This window comes from Caloenas nicobarica, chromosome 6, assembly GCF_036013445.1.
Source record: "Caloenas nicobarica isolate bCalNic1 chromosome 6, bCalNic1.hap1, whole genome shotgun sequence".
NCBI lineage: Eukaryota > Metazoa > Chordata > Aves > Columbiformes > Columbidae > Caloenas > Caloenas nicobarica.
In genome coordinates, this window is record NC_088250.1 from 26,428,371 (window position 1) to 26,442,837 (window position 14,467).

Here is a 14,467-nt window from a genome sequence, read left to right on the forward strand (position 1 = left end):
TCCTTACTGAAAATGGCCGTGGCACATGCTATTCCCCAGGCCAAGCCTAGGAAATGCAGGTATGAGCTGGCCAGTGAAAAGAAAATGTTTATTATGCCCACTGTATGAGGCTAAGATGTTGAAGGCTAAGACGTTTCTATGGCCACAGGGAAAGTCAATGTCAGAAATTAGGCTTTCATTTCCAAGGGTCAGACCAAGAGACAAAGAGAAGCTTTCTTCAGGATAGGATTAGCCCTTATTGCATATCTGTTGCTTTTTTAACACATCGTTCAGAATTACGTTTCACCTAAGGCTCAACTTCATAAGAGTATGCAGGCACATAAATCCCAACGCCCTGAGCTGCGTGCACTTATGGGTCTTGCCAAGTTGCAAGGCGAATTGCCTGCACATGCAAACAACCACTGCCATGCACAGTGAAGCCTTTTCAGAAAACATAAATGCTCTTTCTCAACCAGTACATGGTTGGTGCTGCATACAGTACCCTGGCAAAAATGTCCTGCAGCAAGTTGTTGCAGTGTTCAGCAGAGGCCTTCTGGCACAGGGTGCTTGAGGAGGTTCAAGTTATCTCCAGATGTTCAGCCACAGCTTCTGATCCTGCACTCACTAGCAACCTGGAGAGCAGGTATTACCAAATCTTCACCAGTGGTGTCTTTGGCCACTTTTGAGTTACAGCCTGAAGTTAATGCACTGGAGGTGATTATCTCCAGTATCATAGCTTATAGTAGAAGGAACTTGGATCTGGGAGCCCTGGATAGCACAGGGCTCCTGTGAATCCCTACTTCTTTGAATTAGAAGGTAGAATTTGTCACACTTCCATTAAGCAATTACAATTCACAGCTTTAAGCTACAAGATCACATTGCCTGAATGTGAGGCTTTACTGTGCATGGTCACAATGGCAGAAATGTCACACTGTCTGCTTGGGTTTCTGTCAGTCCTCTCTGCTGCTGTGGAGTATCTGCAGTCAGAGAGCGGGGAAGGGATTTATTTTTTTGGGTGATATAAAGTGAGTGGGGAACAGTGAGAACTGCTGATTTGACCTTGAGCGCTGGGAGAAAGCATAACACACAGTCTGTATAAAGTTTCCTCTTGAAGAAAAATAATAATAATAATAAAAAATCTTTTTGTTCCTCTACCAGAGAAGACTATAAAAATCTGCTCCTGCAAAGCTGAAGTGGATTTCACAGCCAAAGCGAGGTCATTCAGAAATTGTTGCCAGGTCAAGTTTTCACTTTGAACATTTTCACAGTTAAAGGAGGATCCAGAACATGTAAGAAAACACAGCCCCAGACTTTCCACTTTAAACCGCTTGTTGCTTGAACTATCAGGTGCAAAGATGAGAGGAGGACTGTGGGGGCTGGAGTGGCAGGGCTTGGGTGATTTGTTTATCTAGAAAATCTTTGCATCTGCTCTTTTGAGTGCAGTTCCCATTGCTTTTTCTTTTTTTTACTCCATTTTCCAGCTGTGTAGCACAAAGCACAGGCAGGTCAACAGCCCTGCCGAAGATCACAGAGTGAGTCAGTGGCTCTGGAGAGATCGAGCCAGGACCCCACTGTGTGCCAGCTCTTTGTGCTTACCTCTGGTTTTAAAATTCATTTCAACCCCAGGTGCTAAAACAAGGTGAAACAGGACAAATTCCAGACTGTGACTTTGGCAGAGACTTACGAAGGACACGGTGAAAATGCCACCACAATACTGTGACACCAGACACCGCAGACTGAACAGTGCTCAGTCATATTTATGCTTAAGGGTATGGGCATTTCTGTGTCTCCATGACTTTGCAATAGCTTTTCAACCCACTGGTCCATTTTAACCACATCTGACAGCACTGTGGGGTCCTCCAAGATGTAACACTTATACAGTTTTCATGAAAACTGGCAACCAGATAAAGGAGAGAACTGGAAATTAAGTACCCGCTATAGGAAAAGGTGACTCAGCCACAGTATTAGCCACCAGCAAATCCACCCGAAAAAGCGTGGAGCACAAACAAGAGGCTGTGGCAGCACTTGCACAAGCAAGTTAAAGAGGACAGTGGCTCAAGCACCAGCATGTGACTGTCTGCACTATTTAACTGCCAGCACGCTCCTCGTCACAGCTGTCACAGGATCTCCTAGATCTTGGGAGGGCTATCACACAGGCAAGACACATGCCCAGGCATAAGATGGGTGACATCCTCCTCAAGGTGGGTAAGGAGGGGCGGCTGTGATCTGTGCCATGCCTCAGGACTTGGATACTCCAGACTGACATTGGGTGTTCCTTTTTCCTGCTTGGACAATTAACCTATTAAAACTGATCTCTGCCTTTTCCACCAAATTAGTGTTTCTTTGTGCTCATGTTAATCAAAGTTCTGTCCGTAAGTTTTAATTTCTGAAATGGCTAAAACAAAAAATTATGATTATTTAAAGAGCTGGTTTGAGGTATTTGCAAAAAAATAGAAATAGCTGACTATTTTGCCAGCAGCAGATCTCAGCTTGTTATTGTAGGGTCACTCCGAAGTAATGGCTGGCAAGGGTAAAGTAATTTGCAAGCCCTGAGCTACACTGATTAATTGTGGCCAAGTTGCGCAGCGATAGTGGGGTCTTTTATTGGGAGGTCACGGAAGGGTATAGGGCTGAACAGAATGGATCGTTACTGGAGGGCTGCTGGTTAACAGAAACTACAGAGCTGTTTATGAACAGAGGGCTCGGCTGGTCTGAACAGGATATTCATGAACACTGCACTACAAAATGGTTCGTTGTTGTGGTCATGCGCTCTGGGCTGCTAATATTCGTGGGTGCACTTGTGTGGGCATGTTCAGTTTATTTAGAAAATAAGGGCATTGAAGCACTTGTTTTCTGAGGAGGAGGAAAAAAAAAAAGCACAGAGTAAGAATGACTCCAACTGTGCAAATATCAAAGCAAAAGAAAGGAGAACGTCTCGTTCTTTTTACAAGTTTTTAAATGACAAAGTGAAAGATGTGAAACACTGGGCAGAGCTGTGCTTGCCATCGCCTGAGGTCCCCAGCGCAGCAGAAGGCTGCTAAACCAATAATCTTGCTTTCCTGACCTTGCAGCCTCCTAACAAATCCTTTCTACTTTAGCAGAGTTCGTCTCAGAGAACTAGGCTGTGTAATCTGGTGCACTGGTAATGTCCTCATTTAACAGATTCAAGGCCAAATCCTGCTCATACCTTCACTGGTGCAGTCCCATCGCTCTTGGTGTGACTGCTCTGGCTGAGAGCAGACTGCGGCATTTTTCCCATTAATCGCATTCCCCCTTCCTACTGTGTTTCATTGTATGATGCCTGAGAAACCTGTGTGTCTTCAGCCATCTGATGTACCGGAAATGTAGTCGCTTAACTAATCTTTTCCCTCAACAGAGGCCTTCCTTTGTTTTTTTTTTTAGGGATGGTAGCTCGGCAGGCACATACATCACGCTCGCTTAAAACCATATCCAGGCAGCTCCAGGAACAGAAGTCCCGAGTCCAAACTTTGTCTAAGGCCACTTTCCAGCTACCCTTTTCAGCTAAAAGAGCAACCTTTCTGGCTCGTCCAGCAGCTGGAACGGACGCAGGCATGACTGAGCCTAAGGCATCCCGTGCAGGCTGCAGCTGTACCAGGGGGACTGCAGCCATCCGCCCCTGCCTGCTCCTGGAAGCTGAGTGACCATCAGCCAAAGGGCTCCCAAGCCTGCTGGAAAAGCAGCAGAGTCCAAGGCAGGAAAGCCAGGCTGTTTTGGAGGAAGAACTGAAGGCATCAGCCCTGCGAGCAGTGGAACAGTCTCTACTCAATCAAGTTACCTTGGAAAGGACAAGGATTTCTCAACATCAACCAAAACTCTCAAGTCTGGGGACATCTCAGATCCCCCACACCTATCTTTAACCATGAAAGAGCTCAACAACTACCTTCAACCAGACAGCCAACTTTTAGATGTATAAAGAGAGGCAGGATGGAGTCTGCAAGCATAGGTAGGTAGAGTGTAGAGGCTACTACGTTGATTTGGAGGAGTGTGGGTAAAGTTGAGGACGAAATGGTGGAAGGATGGAGATGAAGGTCCCACTGTAATCCCCTCAACATCTTGCACCACTGCACTTGAAATATGTTCAGATTTAAGAAGGTTGCAGTGTACAGTGAGACATACAGTATAAGGTCTGAAAACTTTGCCCATTCTTTGAAAAGATGAGACTTTAAGAGGCAGACAAGAAGGTCTTCAAGGAAGAAATGGGAAATCAAGCAATGTGCTATTCACAGACTTGGAGACCTCAGAAAATAATCAAGAATCTGGCAACTAGTGCTTCAGGTAGAGCTAGAGCAGAGAGAATAGCTTCAGAAACCAGTCACCTGGGAAAGCTGCTTCAGTAAAGTTTATATTGGATCAGGCCATCCAGAGGGATTTCTGCAGGAAGATTGAAGAGGCTGCTGAAAACTCCAGAAAAAGAGTGCAAATGGGCCATGAAAATGAAAGCAAGTGGGAGGCATGATTTTTTTCCTTTGGCGTAAATTTGTGCACAGGCTTTTGTTCCCAGATGAAGTTCTTGTCCTGAGGAAGAATCCATCACTCTGGTGTATGAATATCAGCAGAATTAGCGTCATTGCCAGGATGCTGTGCTGCTTCATGTGACATTTCAACACCAAGAAAGGGCTCTCCAGCTTTCTTATGCTGCAGGAGAGGGAGGTCCCTGCTCCTCTTTCTAACTCCATTGTAAGTTGCCTGCTTTTCATGGCACTATGTTCTTTAAGTCTACCTTGTCTAGTTGGTCCACATTTCTCTTGAGCCCTTAACCTTCTGTTGCCCGTTTTGCACACACTGGTTCAGTCCCAGGCTCCCGTCTGAAATGTGAAAATTGACTGCCCTAGAGGAAGCCCAGTGTCTTAAGGCATCATTTATACCAGACTTGCTCCTCACAGAGGGATGGTGACCAAAGGTCCATGGATCCCAGTGGAATGCGAGACCCATAGCTATGGAGAAGCTCTCCTGGAATTTCCCTTTGTAGGAGGGCTCTGTTTCCTTGCCCTGTTCCCATTACCCTCCTCTTGCCAAGCAGCACGCAGTTGGCTGGTGTTTTCCCAAGGCCATGGCAAGAAGTGCCTTCAAAGACATGACGCCATGTGTGCTGGAGCATGCCTCTAGTCTGAGCGAGTTCCTGTCAGCCTGACGTGTGGGGGGAATACTGAATTGATTCCTGATGCTGTTACATGCATCGTCACCCACTGGCATGAGTGTGTTGAGTCACTACATTTCCCCAGGCTGCAAAAGCGTGAGAATCGTCACGGTTTCCCAGCACAGACCCATGAGGGTGCTGGCTCCTGCTGAGAGACCCGTGTGCTCCGCTCAACCTCCCGATGGCTTTTCTGAGGAGTCAGCACCAATGCAAGGCACAAGTGGGTCTGCTTTCCCTCTCTCAGCCTACCATGGCATGGCTGCAAAAGGAAAATAGGAAGAGTCCAGAGAAAGCTACATGCCTGCCCCATGTTGTGAAACTGGGTTCATATGAGGCTGTGGAGATTTCACCCCTCAAAAAAAAAAAAAAAAAAAAAAAGGAAATGAAGGTTTGGACCAAGGTCAGGCCTTTGAGGTGTGCTCTGAGAGCCCAAGAGACAGTTGTATGTTTAATGCCCCACTATTTCTGTCCTGGGCACAGACTCCGTTTTTCCTCACTGCCTCCTGGATTGCATCTGATCTTATTTCAACTACCTTTTTAATGCATATGCTTTCATACCAACTTTTTTTTTTTCTTTTAATACTGAATTCAATGATGATAGGTTTTATGGGCTAGTCTCAGCCCTATAGACCAGTATGTCCCAGGGTTGTTCATCAGAGGGCGGCAAGGACTCTTGCTGGGTCACCTGTGAATGATTTTCCATTTTGCCAGCAGGGCCAGCAGGGCAGAAACGGGAGTCAGGATGCTTCCCAGGGGAAACAAAGCGCAAGGGAAAGGATGTCTCATTTGCAGGGTGAAAATGCCTCCCCAACCGACGAGGTGAGGGAGTTAGGGTAGCAGACTGGTAGCAGGGCCCTACAGCTTCTGCTCTCTGTACTTTTGCTACTACTGCACAAGCAGGACAACAAGGGGAGCCACTGCTGCACGGCATTTGTCAGGGGTGCCAGGGAGATCTGTTCCTGGCTTACAAACACCACCATGGCTCTCTGCTGGGATGACGGTGCCTGTCTATGTTACGGGAGCCAGCAAGTGGAGAACAGAGGAGGATGCTGGAAAAGGGGAGGCAGGAAGGCTGTTGGTCCTAGATAGACAGACAGACAGATAATTATTGCCTTTAGGATCCTGGGGGACAGGTAAATTGTAAGGGAAGCTGTAATATGCCATAAACCAAACATCTCTTGTTGAGGCTGTGATTTGTCACAGCCAGGAGAGTTATGAATTTTAGTTCAAGAGTCAGTATTATTTTAGCTTACCCTTGAGGATCAGGATTCACAGGTCAGAGATGAAGTGGATGTTGTATAAAAATGTTTCCCCACTGGTAAGTGGGTGTTTCTGCTTTTCACTGAGTGGTCTGTGTGATATGCAGTTTTAGGGAGAACACTTGGCATAAGGCATAAAATATATCACATTACAGGTTAGAATATGTGGGATCCAAAACTTTTGATAGCTCTGAAAATGCTGATAACCGATTCAATGCCAAAATGTGTTATTTTAATGTCTTTGAGGTTTTGCTTCTGATGAGTATTTGGGTCCCCACACCTCTAGCTTAGGATAGGAGAGGGCATTTCAAGCAGGAAATGTCAAGCACAGGCAACAGGAGGAGATAGTAACTTGGGCCATGGTGCAAGTTGTCAGGTATCTCAGCACTGCCTTAGAAAGAGGCACCAGAAGAAGGGGCTGGTTGGAGGAAACCCAAATGCCTTTTGACATCTCTGCTGTCTTCCCTAACTGCTATACCCCTCTGGATAAATCAGGAACAGTCTGACTTGCAGGAGCTGCTCTGAATCACTGTGCTTATCCAATGAACCCATCCACACAAGGGCATGTCCCTGGGAGATCTGAACAAGGCACAGCCCAGCCCACAGCCAAGAGAGGGCATCCCTTAATTCCTCTTTGCCTTGAGTAACAGCTTTAGACAGTCCTTCATCCTGCACCCAGCCTCTGCTGTGCTCTGGACTGTCAGGGGAATGGGTTAACAAAACATGGCAGTGAAATTCAGCCTCAGAGGAGATGGAGAATTGGCAAGCTGAGGCAGGATCCACTTGTGGGAGCAAGCTCTCCATCAAGGGGTTGAAGAAATCCACCCTCCCTGCACACACACGTTGTTCTCCCATCCTATTGGGGATGGAGGTGTCCCAGCAGTATCTGTGTGTTCAGGGAAGGTTTAGGTTGGACATTAGGAAGAGATTCGTCACCCAGAGGGTGGTGGAGCACTGGGACAGGATCCCCAGGGAGGCAGTCATGGCACCAAGCCTGACAGTATTCAGGAAGCAATTGCACAACACCCTCAGACACGTGGTGTGAATTTTGGGGTTGTCCTGTGCATGGACAGGAGCTGGACTCGATGATCCTTGTGGGTCCCTTCCAACTCAGGACAATCTATGATTCTATAACTTGCTCTAGAGGAATAGCAAAGGCCTAAATGAGCACCCAGGTTCTGCTGCAAGAGCTGATCCTCCTGCTTGTCAGGAGTGTATCCGTCCAGAAAAGTGTAATTATTGTAAATGTAATTAATAGCGATCCAGGAAGATTATAACTTTCTCTCTCTCTTCTTCTTCCCCCCTCCTCTCCGGACTTTCTGGTTGTGCTTTTTTTGGCAACCCCAAAATAGTAATTTGATGCAAAGTCTGGCCACAAATCCAATGGAGCTTGATAGGCTTTAAATGAGGGGAGGGGGGATAAGCAGGGGTGATCGCTTTAATAACTGTTCTTGGAGAAAGGCCATTGATGTGTTTTCATTACTCGGAAGAAGAAGAAAGCCAGAAAGAAAACAAGTGGCAGGACAGCCATTAGAAAATAACTATGAATAATTATAGAGTTGGGGGTAAGGGGAAGTCCAGGGAATTACTTCAGGGATATAATCATGAGCCCACATCCAGGCCAGTTACTGGCGGCTAAGAGGATGTATCCAAGCAGTGTTTGAGGGCCTCTCTGGTTTGGGTCAGTCTCCATGCAGTCTTGCATGAGCCTATGTCCTCATCACAAAACCTGTTGTTCCCCATGTCTTAGCAAGACCCCAAAATGCTACACAGATTCCTGAGCTTACAGTGCTCTGCAGACCTCTAGGGATGAGGATCCGCGTATGTGTCTGGGACAGGATGGAGACAGAATATTTTCCTTTCACAACTGGGAAGCTGAGGGTCTAAGCTCCAGCTTGGATTAGATTGGTGAGATCTTAATTGCTCTTTTAATGACAGAACTGCTCTGTTCATTTGTGGGTATTTAATGAAGGAGGCTGTACACAGGCATTCAACCAGCTGAAAGCTCTGCAAGAAACCTAGGTGTGATAGTGAAAGGGAAGAGAAAGGAGAGTTTTCCCTAGTCAAAAGGGCTATAAGTGGGAATCGCCAGTTCTTCCCACCCCCACATCCCAGAGTAGTTTGAGTGTCCCTGGGAACCTCTGCAGCACCTCAGCAGAAGAGACAGCCTGGTTTCTGAGTGCTCTTCAGAGTTAGGCTGTAAAGGTCATCTCTCCTCATCTCTAGAAAGCCATCCAAACCCACTCCTGACAATGGCACAGCCAGACAGCCACCTATGGGGCTCTCCATGAAAACGACACCTCCCTTCCCTTTGGACAGAGGTTTTGGTGTGTTCCTGGTGGTGATACTGATTCAAACAAGAGCACTTCCAGACACGTGGCAATGCAAAAAGAGATCAAAAGCCCAAATCCACCTTGGCTCATACACAGAGCAGGAGGGAATCCAGAGTGGTTGAAAGATGAAAAAAGAAAAAATAAAACAAGTAGGGCCCAAGAGGTTATTTTCACGCCAACTCCTCAGGCGCTATGCAAAGGTTCAGGAATGAACGTGCACAGCAGGCTTGGAGGGAGATGATGGTCACAGTCAGGAGTCATCTCCTCCAGGTAAAGCACTGCTTACTGCCAGTTCACAGGACCAGGCAGCAGGTACGTGATCACAGAGGCAAAGGGCACCCCACATCACACCTGGCACACCCTAGAAGGGATCTCTGGATTCTCTGTCAACTCTGAGTGTATTTTCTACCCTAAATCATTATCCTAATGCTCACAGAAGAACAGAAAAACCCTTACAAGGGCACAAAGGAGCATCCTTCTGAGGACAACCACTTATTCTAGGAGATGCCCCTCTCCCACCACAGCAACAATCTATTGTATTTCTGAGTCACACATCACCATGGCATCCATCTGCACAGCAAGGTTTCTAAAGCTCCTTAGTCTATGCCAGAGAGGCACGGCAACCCCCTGTATTTTATTGCACTACAAGGTAAATAATTAGACAATACCTCCAAAAGACAGCAGGCTGGGGCATCTGTTCAAGTTTCCCAGAGACCATCTGAATTTATACTCTTCCTTTTATTTACACCATTTTTTCTTCTGGTTATTGATGATGTTTCTCATTTGTTTTTATTAGATGCAGGTGTTTTCTGTGCATCAGCTGGGAGCACTTTCCCTTTTCAGCCAATTCCTGATCTACTTTGTGTTTCGGTCACCTTTTGACTGTGATACTGGAGAGGCAGAGAAAGAGAAAGAAAAAAAAAAAGAGAGAGATACTGGTTTTGCTGCCTCAGCAGATGTGTGTTAAAGTGTTTTAGTGATTCAGCCAGTGCGTCTGCCTGAGGCCAAAGGAGAGGCATTGTCTGAATCTAAAACAATTAATAACAAAAAAAGAATGTGGGCAGCATGGAGCGGAGGAAGGTGGAGGTGGAAAGCGAGCAAATCACAGCGATATTTCCAGTTTGCAGAGCACCTCAACAAGATCTCCAACCACTTTCAAAGACAGCCCTTTAAACCCACCCGCTCCCCTCCGAAATACAGAAGCCTCATCACATTTGTTGTGCAGACAGGGGAAACTGAAGCTGCTTTTGCAACTCATGCCTGGTCATCCAGCATCCCTGCAGAGGGCCAGCCTCCTCCCCAGGCCTCGCATGCCCCTGCCCGATGACCCAGGGAAGCAGGACCTCAAAGCAGGCCCAAGCCCATGGCACGCATGGTGGTGGCAGTGGGAGCGTCACAGCACCTGCTAGATGCTGGGCCACGCATGTGTGCCGGGAGGGACACCAAGATGCTCGTCTGGCACTCAGGACCACTCTCAGGTCCTTCCAGAGCCACCCAGCAATGCAATGGCCTCTGATCTCTGCTCCCTGCTCCGGCCGGGAAGGTGCAAAGGGGAATCTCCGTTGCCTGCTCATGATGAAACCTCTGTCTTTTCCCCATTAGCAGAAAAACTAATTTTGTCTGTGCTCAGGCAAGAGGAATTTGTCCCGAGCCACTTCTGCCTCTGTCATTTAAACATCCAGTCAGCCTTCGTGCTTCAGTCCTTGTGAAAGACTCCGAGGACCTTCTGATGTTCAGGATCTGTCCCTCACCGAACACCCCACCTTGCAAGCTGATTCAGGTGGGCCATGGGGAGATGGAGGCACCCCAGTCACCAGTCACCACTGGAAATATTGGCAGCCAAGCCTTGATAATGTGAAACAGAGCCAACACAGCCCCACAGAACATCCAGGCACTGATCTGGTGAGGGGAGACTCCATTTCTACATGCGGTTTAAAATTGATACCCCCATGGGGCATGTTAGAAAGCAAAACATTGGTGCCGTCTTCACTGGGAGCATCGGTTGCTTTGTTTTTTTAATGACACAGAAAGCTGCTTGCAAAGAGATAATTTCATTCAGCCCAGCCCTTCTGGATGTGGAAGTCCTTGGAGGTGACTTTCCAACGTATCCAGTATGCCACCTAGCCCTCGCTAGCTCTACTACACCCACTGCGGCAGGACGGGCTGCTCCCGCCTGCTGGAAAGGGGCTCCCAGCACGAAGCTGTGAACACCTACTGGGGTTATCATAGCGAGTAAGAAGGCACTGTCCAAGGGAAGGACAAATATCTTGGGAAGAAATCACATTTTACTTCTGACAGTCAACTTGGTTTCCATGCAAAGTGAAATATCGTGTCAATATCTGCACCAGCCTGCTGTTGCCCATCTTCTGTTTCTACACTGCTGCCTCAGCTTTGCCTCATCGGTTCCAGTTTTGTCACTTGTCATTCTTCCCTCCAAGGATGAAATATTGGCTTTTTTTCATAATGATGCCTCAGGCACCTGATTTCACAACCTGCTGGTGTTTTATAATACTTGCACATTAAAAAAAAATACTTTCCCCTGTATAAGCATTATTTTTGCTAATGAGTTTCAGATTTACACAAACTGGACAGTGGTTTTTGAGGGAGAAGAAAAAAATCTCACTCTCATATCTGTGATTCAGCTCTTAATCTCTCTAGATTGCCTGAACTTGTTTGATGTTCTAAGTGACTCCAAAACACACAGATTAGCCCAAACTGATTAAAGCATGTGTTCCATCCTCTTTATCATACCCAGGAAAGTCAGTGCTTTTGTACATTACAGAGAGTATTGTAATGAAGTGTGACATATCTGAGATGTAAAGAACAGTAACTGCTTTCCAAATAATTCTTTTTTTTTTGCAACAGAGCCATATGTAACACATGGAGCCTGTAGCAATGAAGTACATTAGAAGACACTAATAGAAACCTCGGTTTCCTCTGAACGCTCTCTGCTTGCTCCCCCAAAATACAAAAGCATATCTTATAAACATAAAACATGATTGTGATCTCCCTTGGAAGAGCACAAGCCAAGAGAAATGTGATCTTTGTTAGCTGCAGGCTCTCCTACAGCTCACGACCAGCCACATGCTGAACACTGCCCTGTTGCTTTCCCTGCGTTGTGGGGGTTTTTTGGAGTGTCAGCAAAAGATGCCAAAAAGATAGCCCTTGTGAGGGGCATGGACTAGACATTCACCTGCAACTCCATCCTGACTGCTGGGCTCCGTGGTTCAATGCAGCTGATAGCCCCAAGATCCCCGTGGCTGTGGCTACTTTCATAATGTGGAAGAAAACCCACCATCGGGGTACATCTCACAGTCAAAACCTCGTCATCTCCTGGTTGAGGATATGACTCAGTTTCCAGGCATGGTTTTGTGGATGAAGGTCCCAGCACAGCACATAAGGGTGGCCACTAGACAACTGCACACCACCTGGATTTTGGCCTGCTCCGAAAGCCCAGAAGAAAGTTCCCGGACAGCCCTAAATTAGAGCAGCTTCTCCAGGGATCCCTCGCGGGATCTCTGCCCCATGGCAATCCAGCCGTGCCCAAGCCTCCTATGCCAGGGCTTGCAGCTGGGCTAGATGGAGGCAGTTCTCTACACGCCTCACCATTTTGCATCTCACAGGTTGGAGTGGGAGTGAAACCTCTCCTCCACCCCTCTAGATACTCTCGCTGTCTTAATATTAATATACGGGGCGCACTGTTTCTTAAGGGGTGGAGGAGAGAATGAGGAAAGTAAATTCTCTCCTGCCCTAAGCTGTCTCACAAAGTGCTTCCAGATCTTTGGGTGAACAGTGCTCACTCTCTGCCCAGTGCCATTTTCTGCAAAGCATCCATTCGGACCAGCGGCAGATTCTCATAAAAATCAGCGGCAGGATGCAATTAATATGCTGTAAAAGTCCTGTCAACTGGAGAAACTATTTTAAAACACTTCCAGATAAAATCCTACGGGGTGGCTTTTTTTAACTTAAGGGTGCCTGGTTTTTGGCAGTTAACTGTTATCTAAGCATAGGTTCAGGTAGTATTAAATAAAACCTATGGAAAACCTCTTGGTGGAAAGAAACTAATTTTTTTAAAAGGCTTAGAAATGTGGCTTTCCTTTTTGAAGGGCATAGGGGAAGGACAGGAGGATGTTGATTTCTACTACAGAGTCCACACGGGGTAGGAAAGCAGTAAAACAAGGAACACCTGAAAGATGCAAAAAAGCCTTAAGGTGGAAATTTTGGAGAAGAAGGAGTTAATGTTCATAAGCAACCATCCGTCCTTTTACCATAGATAAGGGTGCATTCTAGTGGCAAAATCCATGCAATGCAGCTGCATAGATGAGTGATCTAAAAAGAAATCTGGGGAATATGAGGTTTTGGAGGAGTGTGTGTATATGTGGAAGGGGGGTTGACCTGAATCACACATAAACCTCACCTGATCCCTTCTAGTTTCCCACTCCCCTGGTACACAACCCTGTGATTGCCCTCCAGAGTGAACTCCCATCCCTTCGCTCCATCATGCCTCCCGGCTGGGTTCAGCTCACCCTTCTGCTCCAGGTGTAACATCCTGGTGCACAGCTGCCTGGGCAGGCCATGGGGCTGCACACTGCAATTTTGGAGATTCCCTTCCCCAAGCTTCCAGCTTCCCTGCTCCTAGCAATGAATGGGCACTGAAGGGAGGCAAGTGCAAAGGACCAGGGCCGGAGAACTGTAACCCTTAGGAATGCAGCGGTGGAACAAAAGGCAACAAACCCCAAGCTGTCCAGGACATAGGAGAAGCACTGCAAAGTGCTTCTTTTTTTTTTTTTTCTTTTTCTTGTCCCTCCTCACTTTGTGCAGGGCAAGAGGCAGAAGAAGAATGAGCTAAAACGTGCAAATTGGACTTCACATGGCAAAATTCCCCTTGTTTTCTGGCATGGCCTAAGCAACAGCGAACTTTTCCAAGGAGGAATCTAACACAGTTCTTACAAGCAGCCCAGCCCTCCCTCCTGTTTACTGTCCAGCTACGTTAACCCTTGCTGTTTGGGGGTGCCGGGGTGCACCCTGGCACTGGGCAAAGTCTCGCTGCATTTTTACCCCTTGCCCAGGGGCAGAGAGGCAGGAGAGGCGAGCTGGGCACCCTGCACACACAAAGGCTCCTTCCCGGACCAGGGCAGGTGACAGTGTCTCCCCGGCACGGATCCAGCCATCTCCCTGCTGTGCTCACCTTTGGAGCTGGCAGGTAGGTGTGTGCACCGGCTCCCCCCTCTCTGAGGGTCCCCAGCCCACCAGCTGCCCAAGAAGTGGATGGGGATCCCTGCCCCACCAGGACAGGCTACAGCTTGCAAGATCAGGCCCTGCTAACTCCATCTCCCCCTTCCTCCCCAAACTCAGCACCCTGCCCTCTCCTTCCAGAATCCCTGCAGCCCAGGCTCCTGTGCAACCCAACTGCAACCACTTTTCTCCCTTTTTTTTTTTTTTTTTTGCTTAAACCGTGAAGATCTGAACTTCCCCCCCAGCTCCGCATCTCTCCCCTCCCCATCTTCGGCTTCCCCTTCCCCTCCTCCTCCCCTTGTCTCTCCTCATAATGTTATCCTTGATCACTGCCCGCGGTTTGAAGCCCAGAAGTCAGAAGCTGCGCACCCCACCCCCACCAGCTCCAGTGTGCACTGATAGGGCCCTCGCTGCTGGCACCTAGTCAAGCTGAGGTGTCATTGGGATCTCAAATTGCAGCTAGGGGCTGGCAGGCAGCCAGAGGCAGTCTATTTAAAAGACAG